Source organism: Cupressus sempervirens, chromosome 5 (genome assembly GCF_028749045.1).
Source record: "Cupressus sempervirens isolate cs-2001-9-10 chromosome 5, ASM2874904v1, whole genome shotgun sequence".
Lineage (NCBI taxonomy): Eukaryota > Viridiplantae > Streptophyta > Pinopsida > Cupressales > Cupressaceae > Cupressus > Cupressus sempervirens.
Window position 1 is genome coordinate 235,517,063 of NC_143122.1, and position 12,326 is coordinate 235,529,388.

The window sequence follows — 12,326 nt, forward strand, 5'->3', positions numbered from 1 at the left end:
AGATTTGCAACGTATCTTATACCTCCATAGTAGAATTGTTACTAGTGCGAGGAAGGGGATATTAACATCATTCTTTTATTCTAGTGGAAATACAAGTTAAACTCATAACTGTAAATCAAACTAAGTATATGATCAATAACCATTAGTCATATAATTCCTTACAAGCATTAAGAATTAATATTCTATTTTCAAAGGAAAAGATATTGGATTGAAGAAGTATCCTCCAAAAAAATGACTTCTTATTATAAGACACCATAAGTGATAATAGAATATTATCAAGTTGCTAAGAATTCTGCCAAGGGACATTACAGAGAAGTGGGAATCAGATGCCTTTGGATGAGGGGCTACCACTGGGTGTCGGGATTTGTGTTGTAAAGGTCCAAGCCCCATTGTTGCCAAAGATTTTGTGGTGTATTCGGTACCCAGTAAATCTAAAACAAACCTTTAATTTTGTTGGTTTTTGATTGGGAGTTGATGGATTGTAGAACAAGGCTGAGGTTTAAACCATAATGAGGACTACAGAGCAACAATAGCTGATTCAGATTCTAGATTCTCATTGGAGAAATTGAAAGCCCCACATTTTGATTGCATTTATAACTCCTTTAGCATCTCTTGAGACCTTTCATATCATTTGCGATGAGAATCAAGACCACAAGGCCCCTTTGAAGAAGAAGGCTTCACAATTTGAGGCATGGCTTTCACCTCAACAATCCTTCCCTACTTCATCAACCAAATTCCAAGATAGTACATCCTATTATTAACTGGTTAAATGGATAAGACTTTTCTATATACAGCTTCTACATTAACATAGTTATTCTGCTGCATGTAAGCCCAACCCAAGTTTCATAGCAAGCAAGTGGTCCCCTGTTTAATTGAGACCTAGAATTTCTTTCCCTGGGTCCTAGTAGTTTTTGTGTGCTTCCCAATAAATACCATGCCTTGATGAATGAGGTTCAATTTGTGTTTTAGAAGGGTTATTTGATCATCCAATCCCTCACATCTCTTTTACAGATCAAGCAATGCATTGTCAAGGGATTCCTGCGCTTGATCAGAGCATCTATTGCACAAGGACTTGATTACTTCAATAGCTTCCTCAGGTCTATCTTGTTGCTTTCTCACAATGGCCATGTCCTTGAGGGCACTGTCAAGCCTATGATCTATCCTTATAATTGATTGAAGCCCATGAAAGGGCAATTTCCTTGTCTAGATTCTTCTCTACCATTTGAACATGTTTAGCTCTAACATAAGGGGTATCACCCAGTGGAACCTTGTTAATCATGTGTAATGAATCAGCACAAGAACAAAGAGAAGGTATCTTATTAGATGATTTCAAAGGGCTAGGGCTATAGGGAGCGGACTTAGATATAGTTTGGTCACATTCTGGATTGCTTCTCCTTCGGTCCCCTTCCATGCATCCTCAAAAATTTGTGTTGTTAGAAGATTGAGGCATTTGAAAACCTTGTGGTTACAATAGAATAATAAAGAAAATAGGAATAAGCCAATTTCTCTCTCACATTATGGGAAAGGAGCTCAACTCGGCTGTGCGGAAATGAAAGAGGTGAGGAAAGCTTTAGAAAACTATATTGCAACAATCCTAATGGGGATTTCTTCATACATCAAAAAAAATTAGATGACTTATACTGACTTGTAAATGTGCCTAAAAAATTTTAAACACGTCTATAAAATGTTCTCATAATTCTTGTGATTTACATAGGGTTTCCCTCTTTTGCTTATAATTGGTTCGAATAAAGTTAAAAGGACTAAACGAAGGTAAGCATTTGCATGGGCTTTTTGGATACGAACTATACTGGACATCTATCTTAGTGAAGCTCAATGTGGTAGATAAAAATATTATTAAGGTAAATATTTTGAGATATGGTTTAGAAGTTGATTGAAATCTAGAAAGTGGTGCTCCATATTGATAGCTCGTGCACTTGTAAAAGTAAAGCATTTCCTTCTTTGCATTTGTAATTTTTATATGGCTTATAAAGTACACAAAAGAAGAGCATGTCTATTGTTTTTAGCTTCTTTGAAAATGCAAATATGCCACACTATGAACTATTGCAATAAATTCTATTCCCAATTTTTCAAGCATTTCATTAGTTGTACTCAATAATTTTTTCATTTTAAAATTTTGCAATTTCATTGTATTTAATTTTTTACTCTGGGTATTTGAGTATGTATAACTATAGATCCACAAAAAATGAAAGTCAAATCAGCCTACCTAGAAAGGACATCTGCATTTATGTAAGTAGTGCCAAGAATTACAAGCAACCTATAAAGCTATTATAAATTTTAATATTTGCATTATTGTTTATAGACGGATCTATCAAGGTCTACCCACTGAATAGTTTTGCCCTCTAGATCTTGAATCAACTTTGTACAAGCCTGTTCGGGATCTAACCATATAATTGGAGAATAATGCTCACCTTGATGTATGAATGTGATGTTTTATCAGAAATCAAGAGGGTATCAAAACCATAGTATAGCTCGACACGCTGGAAACCGTCATCTACTTAATCTTTGCAAGATATATTTTTTGCACTTTGGTTTCCTTTAAAAGAACCATGTAATTGTTTTTAGAAATTGACACAAAGTTATGCCTTTATTTCTTGGCAGTTGTTAATGGTTCGTGTCATTTTTATTTTTTTATATTCTTATCGGAAAACCTTATGTGTAATACATTTATGTGCCTTCATGACCCACATGATAATAAGTAAATAAATAAAACTCTTTGGTAACTCTTGTTTGGCTAACCACAAACATTCACTCATGCATGGCACTAGTCCAACCCAAATGGGAAGGTGCATATTGCCTCTGCCAAATAGGGAATCCACAATCGACCTTAAGAGGTAGAGGACGAAAAAATCCAATCCTTCCTCCCGTTCCAACACATATGCTTCTATCCTAATATCTTCTTTAAACTATTATAGGGAGCAATAAATTATATGGAACTACACATTAGGGCAGTTTAAGTAATACAGCTCCCGTATTGAGACCCACAATCTATTTATGCAAATAGAATTTATTTATTAAACTCCCTATTTAAAACGAGAAATTTATTACCTATTAGTGATGACCTAAAAATATATTTCTCAAGTAGAATCATTGATACAACCTAGGGAAAGATTGATTAGCCATCTTTTTAGCTATCTCCCCATGGGGAACAACTCTGCGTAAAAGTAGTTTGAGGTGTCCCAAGGTGAGGGTATAAACCCTAGTGCCCTGATCCGAGCTTTCTCCACCAAGTTCTATCCTTTGTCATATTGGAATTAGTCATTGTTTCTCTTAATGTGTGAAGGGCACTTATAATCAGAAATCTATTGTTAGAGATTGATTCACTAGCATACACAAGAGCCTACAACACTGTGTCATCATATATGATATAGTGAACCGGTAATTCCTTCCATGCTCATCAGCATAAACTTTTTTGTTGTTGATAGTTACATTGTCGCAAGATTTACAGACTACAAGAAATGATGAGTTAATATGGTTGTGAGAGGAGAGAATTAACAAAAGGCTATATTATAATCTTTTAATATATACCTCCCATTTTTGAGACAAAGAGGACTCTTATATATTCTATAAACTAGTTGTAATCCTATGAATAATGATTTAAACTTTAGAAACCCTAGATAAAAGATTATTATACAAAACATCGTCCTAGATTAAATGGACTAAAATTAGAAAGGTTGATTATGAAAGAAATGAATTATACCTCTTCGAAAAATGCATAGACACCCTCAGCTCTAAATTATTTTCTTCCAGATATTTCATAAACTCTTGTCTTTTTCCCATAGCATGTTGCAGGCTACAAACTATGGATTCCCGCATGCTCCTATTTAATGAATCCAAATGAATAATAGCCTTTTACCTTGTAGGCTCTCCAGCATATCCATTGCATTTAATCTCAATAAGGATTGAAATCTAATATTAAAAAGCCCATAAATAGAATAGCTTCATGGACTAAAATATGTCTAGAATTTCCATGCGTGGATTACAATTGAAAACCCTAGAAATAGAAAATCCCTCTGGCTCTCCTCTTAAAGGATCTTAATCCTACTTAGCCACCAAATTTAGGTACATTGTGGTAGTTTGTGCTGAGTGTATCTAGGGCATTTAGAGAGTCCAGCCTAATTAGGGTTTTCTTTTTACATTTTTTATATTGCTTTTTGTTCACAGCCTAATGCAATAGGGGTTTGTTCTACTTCCTACAATTGTTTTAATAGCTGGTCTCACACTTTTTTTTTTTTTTGGTAAAAAGCGCCCTTTGATGCATATATAATAGGAACATCGCAAGTTATATATACACACCTAGGAATGGACAAGCAAAGGTACCACCATAAGAAACAAAGGCAGTTTCCCTGATTGAATCAACAGCTGACCTTGTAGTTGATCCGCCATAGCATTTTCACCAGCAGCAGATTCTACATATCCAGATGAAAATGTAGTAGATCCAGTTCTAGATTCCCCTTTCCAGGTTCCATATCCAATAGCGGACCCCATAGTATCAGAAGCGAAAGAAGCTAAGGTGGGAGCAGAGTAAGATGACAACATACGTAGCTTAAGCAACATCTATTGTATCAAAACCATAAACGAGGGAGAAATCACTAGCGGTAGGCAGTATCTACCATAGGTAGAGGCAATAGCACATGCAATTTTTTAGAACCTACCCAATGGCACAAATTTTTCATAATCAGTTCAAGTTACCATTGATGCTCCACCAGTATAGGCATCAGTGCTTCTTCCTTTTTAACTTTCAACTATTCGTTACTAGCTTTTCCCTGGCGGAAAATACGAGCAAGATGCAAAGGTATCTGTCAAGTTCTTCTACACACTATTATGGGAAGCCATCCGTAGAGAGTGCTTTGACTAGCTTGGGTGAGGGTAGTCCAGCTCAGGTTGTGAAAAGGGATGCTTGGGTTAAGTTCAAGCAGGAGATATTCTCATCTTATCCATCTGCCTGCGCTGGGGTAGGCCAGTTTAGTCAGGTCCTCTTTACTGAATCAAATGATAGAGAAAGTATATCAATATAAGGCATTTCCCCTTGCTCAGGAGCTAGCCACAGTTTAGTAGGAAAAGGGATTGCTCAACAACCCCCCTCTTCTAACGAGATCTAAGCTCACACCACCAGCAAGAAGCATTGATTGATTGATCGATGGGAAGGAGCAGGGAAGGACACATCCAGAGATACAGGGAAATGGCCCAGATATTTGTTGTATAATTACACTAAACTATACAAATGGGACGAAAGGGAAAATAATGAAAAAAATGGTAAAAAAGCACTTGAGTTGAGTTTGAATGTTAGGAAAGAAAAGATTAGCATTACCCTGTTCATGAATGTGGCAGTGGCTCCATTAAGTGTTTCAGCCAACATGGAGTGTAACATTAATCAAAATTGTGACATTGTTTCCAATAACTGCGTTCTCTCTGATGACATTTCCCGTCCATGATAAAAAAAACACACCCTCCCCAATGCGAGCAACAAGGTGGATGTCCACAGTGAACATTTCAGAAACCCTAGTCTGGATAACCAAAGCGACTGAGAATCGATCCTGAGCCCACAAGGAATGCGCCACGCGGGTGTGATTAACAGGTGAGGAAACCCTTGAAGGTGAACATGGCGTATTTGAGGGTTTTGAGTAAAGACGTCAAGAAATAGCTTGTAGAGCTCTATGATAGGAGCAAAGAGGTGATTGAAAGCTTGTTCACCAAATGAAATGCTAGCACGCTCTCAAATGTGTACTTGTGGATGAGAATGGTGGAGCTAAGGTACTTCACAAGGATGGGCTCCACCTCTGCCTCTTCTATCACCTCTCGTCGAAGCTGCTTCCATATCTCCTTCTATTCATCATACTTAATTACCATCCTCTATGAAAATTTTTTGTTTCCACCCCGTCAAGTGGAAGCATCCTCTGATGCTGCTTCTTATTGGCACCAAGGCCCCTGCCATGACCACCCTAGTTGTATTAGTAGAATATGTGAGGGGATGCTAACTGTAACCACCCTCCCCAGTTCTCCTAACCACACTCTGCCATTTCCATGCTCTTCCATCGGCGATAACCTTAGCGGCTGTGTCCCAAAATATCTTTCATTTTTTAATTTATTTTTAACCGAACAAATTTTGTTTCCCGCTTAATTATTTTATGACTTTTACGTTTTTTCGTATATCGACAAAGTAAATATATTATTTGAAAATTTTAAAAAATGCTAAAAAGGAAAAAGGAGAGTTAAAGACAAAAGATGAATTTCGTCTTAAACAAATGTAGTAAAACCTATTAATATGTAGTACTGTGAGTGGATGGAATGCTGTAGCATTCTAAAGATTTCTAAGGATTTGTAATAGATTTTAGTTATGTTAATGAGTATGAAGTGCTATAGCACAACTTGATGTCTTTGTATTTTAGATTTGATTTGAATGTTTATCATTGCATTCATGTTTGTCTTTGATCCACTCTATCCACCTCCTTCAACTAGATCACTCTGAGTTTCATTTCCACAAAAGGACGAAAGCGTGCGTTGTTATTATGCCATGAACAAATTTTATGGTTTTCAATGTCTAACGTTAAAAATTAAGTCCAGCAATTATACATTTGATGATATAGCTACATATATTTAGTAGCTGAAAAAATATTGTGCCTCCTAAATCATTAAAATTCAAACATCTGGGATCTTATTACAAATGTAAGCCAAAAGAAGATATCGTATATGAAAGAAGATATTAATACACAGTTTTCTTGAGTTTGATATTTTCCCACAACAGGAGAACACATTACAAGAAATGCAAGCATGGTTGCCTCCTATTTTGTCCAGACGGACTAGTTGAAAGAAGGGTTTAAAAATCTGAGAAAATCTATCCCGTCAGCCTCTGCTCTATGAATTACTATAGGTTGGGGTTTTTCTGGCATTGTGAGAACTGGAGCCTCTCCCTCCAACATCTTCAATGCTTCTTCCATACTCGGCCTCAGTGCCACATTCACATGAGCACACAAAATTCCCACTATTACAAATCTCTCCATTGTTTTCACTTCTTCCCTCTCCTGCATTCTCCAATCTATCACTAGATTGATTTTATTGGATGCCTTGAGAAACTTCCATACCCAATCGGTAATATGGCCTTGGCAAGTTATATCCACGGCCCTTCTGTTGCTCATGATTTCTAGCAACACAACCCCAAAGCTAGAGACATTGTGAGAAATATAGATTAAAATCAAACTCACAACTTAAAACTGCAACCCTAACCCTAAAAGTTTGCTCGACACTCACAATTGCCGAGTGCCAATTTTGCTCGGCACATGAATGTGCCGAGTGGTAGGTTGCTCGGCACTTAAGAAAAGTGCCTAGCACAGGAAGGTGTCGAGTGCCAAAAATTACTTAGCAGTTTCTCGACACATGAAGGTGCCAAGTGACAGGCAACAGGTGCCGAGTGAGCTCGGCATAAGAAGAGCTTAGCACAGAATAATTGCTCGGCACCAATGGATGCCGAGTGAGCTTGGCTCCAACTGAGAAAGAAGATGTTGAGTGTTCTCTTTCAAACTTAAGAAATATAACTTAGGAAATATTTCAACATGAATGCTTTCACCATTAAAACCAGAAAGCCAAAACTTTAAGCTTTCAACCAAACTTGTCAAATGTAATGAATAGAAGAGTAAGAACAATAAATTCAAGTATGCGTACTTGCTTAGTATTTAACTTTGATTTAAAAAAATACAAGATCTGGGAGCATTCGGCTTCAACCAACAAAACCTAAATTTACCCTAAAACTTCAAACAATTTTAATACTTCAAACTTTAAACTTGCAGCTCTAATGGTTGCATACAAAAATGCCTAGAGCAATCACTGCTTCACAGGTCAAATCCAATGAGCAATAAACTTATAGAATGATCAGAGAGAAGACGTGCAACTGCAGGCACGAAATAAACAAACTTCTTTCTCTGCACTCTGACGACTGGATCTGCTAATCTTCTTCCACTGCTCTTCTCTGCAACTTCTAATCTGATCTGCTTGATCTGCATTCTATCTTCTACATGAATGAATGTTCAAACATTCATTTTATCATATTTCATTTTCCCTCTCAATGTTCAAATTTCAAAAACTCACCTACCAAAATGAATGCTTGCCATCCATGAATGCTTGCGATGAACTGACAAGGTAGATGGGCGTGGGGCTCGAGGACATACAGCAGGCGTTGACGTTAATTTCCAACACTCCCCCTTTGTCCTGAGACCCACAAACAACGATCACTGCTGATCCAAATCAACTACACCAAGACTCTATCTTAGGTGCACAAAAGTTCCAATGCCTAATGGCTTGGTAAAGATGTCTGCTAGCTGCTACTCAGACTTGTAAAATTCCATCTTGATATCCCCATTCTCCACCAACTCTCTGATGAAGTGATATCTGATCTCTATATGCTTGCTTCTCCCATGGAAGACTGGATTCTTAGACAATGTTATTGAAGAGATGTTGTCACAATAAATTGTGGTTCGATCCTCTAGCCTTTTATTCAAATTTGTCAAGATCCTCCTTAGCCAAATTGCTTGACATGTTGCTGCATTTGCTGCAATGTATTTAGCCTCTGCTGTAGATTGAGCAACAATAGGTTGTTTCTTGGATGCCCATGAAATTGCACCAGACCCCATATGAAACATGTATCTGGAAGTGCTCTTCCTATCATCTAAACTTCCAGCCCAATCACTATCAATGTAACCAACCAACTTGAAATCATCATTTGCAGTATACAAAATCCCAAATCCCTTGGTACCTTTCACATACCTTAGGATCCTCTTTCCTGCTTGCCAATGGGAATCCTTTGGTGTTTCCATAAATCTGGAAATCAAACTTACTGCATGCATTAGGTCTAGCCGAGTTGTAGTCAAATACATTATACTTCCAACCATACTCTTGTATATTGTTGGATCCACTCTTTTGCTAGAGTCTTCCTTGCTCAACCTCAGACCTACTACTGTTGGTGTGGGGGCTGCCTTACTATTCTACATATTAAATCTCTCCAAGATCTATCCTGCATACTTTTCTTGAGAGATGAATATGCCATCATGCATTTGTTTTACTTCTATGCCTAGAAAGTATTTCAAGAGACCTAGGTCTGTCATTTCAAATTCACTTTTCATGGCCTCTTTGAATTCACCAATTAGATCCTTGTCATTACCAGTAAAAATTAAGTCATCTACATACAAGACAATAATCAACACATTACCATTTGCTGCCTTGATGTAGAGAGTGGGCTCACCATTTCTTTTGCTAAAGCCATTGCTCATCAAATATGAGTCAATCCTACTGTACCATGCCCGTGGAGCTTGCTTGAGCCCATAAAGAGCTCTCTTCAACCTATATACTTTGTTCTCTTCACCTACAACTTCATAACCAGGTGGCTTCTCCACATACATTTCTTCTTTAGTACACCATTTAGGAAGGCAGACTTCATATCCATTTGAAATACCTTCCACTTGTGTTGAGCTGCAATTGCTATGACAACATGCACGGTTTTCATTCTTGCAACTGGGGCATAGGTCTCATCATAATCTCTTCCATACTGCTGTTTGTAGCCCTTGACTACCAGCCTTGCCTTATGCCTATCAATCTTGCCTTCAGCATTGCATTTGGTCTTATAGACCCATTTCACTCCAATCACTTGCTTCTTGGGAGGCAATTCAGTTAGCTCCAATGTCTCATTCCTTTCTATGGCATCTATTTTCTCATCCATGGCATTACACCATTTCTTCTCCTTAATACCTTCCTCAAAATATATTGGATCACTATGAGAAAATAATTCAAAATTAACACTCTCATCATAATCTTCATACCTTTCATCTTGGTATATCTCTTTAAGTCTTTTGGTCTTTCTTGGTAACAGGGAGGAGAGTGTGGGATTGGAATCTTCACTGCTGTTGCTTTGCCAACTAACTCGGTCTTCACTGGTACTTGGCACTGACACTCGATCATGCCTAGAGGAGCTCAGCAATGTCTGAACCTGCTTGCCTTTTCTTCTATCTGCTCCTTCTTCTTACTGTTCATCAGCATCTTCTTCACTCATAATTGGAACTTTACTTGAAGTGCTCAGTGACTCATCTATTAAACCATACCAAGACTGATTTTCAAGAAATTCCACATCTCTTGAAAGCATCATCTTGTTGTTCAATGGATCATACAATCTGTATGCCTTTGATTCTGGGCTATACCCTGTGAAAATGCATTTTACACCTTTATCATCAAATTTTTGCCTTTGCTCTTTAGGCACATGTGCATATGCAACACATCCAAACTCCCTTAGGTGTTCAACTGTCCATCTTATTCGTGACCATGCTTCCATTGGAATTCTATCACGGACTACCTTTGTAGGACACCTATTAATTAGGTAAACTACTGTTGCCACAGCCTCTCCCCAAAATTCAATTGGGAGACCTTTTTCTTTCATCATTTTCCTTGCCATTTCAACAATGGTCCTATTCTTTCTTTTAGCCACTCCATTCTGCTATGGTGTATAGCTAGCTGTGACCTCTTTCTTTATGGCATGTTTCCTGCAAAAATTTACAAAAGAATTGGAGGTATACTCCCCTCCTCTATTTGATCTAAGGACCTTGATATAGTGTCCACATTCTCTTTCAGCCTAGGCTTTAAATTCTACAAATTTATTAAATGCTTCAGATTTATTTTTTAAGAAATACACCCATGTCCTATGACTGAAATCATCAATAAATGTCATAAAATAAGTACTCCCCCCTATGGAAGTAACTTGCATAGGACCGACTAGGTCAATATGCACTAGCTCTAATGGATATCTAGCCCTCCTAGAATTTCCAGAGTTAAAGGGAAGCCTATGTTGCTTACCCAAAATACAAGCCTCACACTTGTCACATGAATTTCCTACATGTGGAAGACCTTCTACCATTCTTTTATTTGACAATAAATTTAAACCAGAATAGCCAAGATGGCCATACCTGAGGTGCCATAGCCGTGAGGGGTCTTCAATCACACTCCTTAGAGTTGATTGTGTGGGAGGTGTAGCACTAACTTGAGATGAGAAACATGTCTCAATCTTCAAGGGAAACATTTTGTTCTTGGTCATTTGAATTGCTGCAAGTAGGTTCTTGCTCCCATCTTTTTCTTGAATGACACACATGTCATTCTCCATCAGCACTTTGTATCCATTTTGAATGAGCTGACCAATGCTCATCAAATTGTGCTTCATACCAGGGACGAAATACACATTTTGTATTTCCCTTTTCTCACCTTTCTTGGTGCGGACCATAATAGATCCTTTGCCCACAACTGGTAGGGTTCCATTATTACCCATTAATTTTTGATTTGAAACTCTTGTCAATGAATGAAAAAAAGGTTTCATTACCACTCATGTGGTTGCTACATCCATTGTCGAGGTACCAAACCTCATGGCTTCCTTCTTCACCAACATTACACATGATGAAGGCAGTGTTTTCACTTCCCATATTCGCATCAGCCACATTTGCTTGTCCTGAATGATCTTTCTGCTTCTTCCAGCATTCATTTGCATAATGCCCATATTTATGACAGTATTAGCATTCTACATTACTCTTATTTGAGTTTTAGTTTTTCTTACTTGCTCTTGAAGTATTTTGTGAGCTACTTGCTCCATTTGCTCTTCCTGAGCTTTCTACTATAGCATTTCTTTGTCCTCCATTACCTCGGCCTCTGCCTCTGGAGTTTCTGCTTGAGCCATTTCTTCCTCTCCCCCTTCCTTTTGGATTTGATTGAGCCTTGAATGCTTGGTCTTGGGTAGAAGAAGATGTGGATCTATTGATCCTATACTCATGGGTTTGAAGAGAACCCATCAACTCATCCATTGTCAAAGTAGTGAGGTCTTTTGCTTCTTCTATTGTCATGACCAAATGGTCATATTTATGAGGTAAACTCCTCAATATCTTCTCCACTATCCTCTGCTCTTGATAGTCTTCTCCATTTGACTTCAGTTGATTAATTACATTGGAGGTCCTTGAACTGAAGTCTGCAACTGATTCATTCTCCTTCATCTAAAGGTTCTCAAACTCCCTCCTTATGTTCTGTAGCTTTACTGTATGAACTTTATCAGTCCCCTTGAAGTTTGACTCAAGGATATCCCATGCTTCCTTTGCATAATTTGCTACTGCAATCTTTGGGAATACAGTCTCTGTCATTGCTACTTCAATAAGACTTAATGCCTTAGCATCCTTCCTCCTTGACTCTTTCAAATGAGTCTTTTGTGTATTTGTGAGGACATCATACTGAGTTGGATCAGTCACATCATTGAATCCATTAACCACAAACTCCCACAAATCATTTGCAACCATAAT

General features: G+C 37.8%; 2 pseudogenes; both read right to left on the minus strand.

Moving 5' to 3' along the window:
• Positions 1-591: 591 nt before the first annotated feature.
• Positions 592-1,411, minus strand: LOC149555353 (protein POLLENLESS 3-LIKE 2 pseudogene; annotated as a pseudogene).
• A 3,955-nt stretch (positions 1,412-5,366) lies between these two features.
• LOC149555354 (serine acetyltransferase 5-like) lies at positions 5,367-5,868 on the minus strand (annotated as a pseudogene).
• Between the last annotated feature and the right edge of the window lie 6,458 nt (positions 5,869-12,326).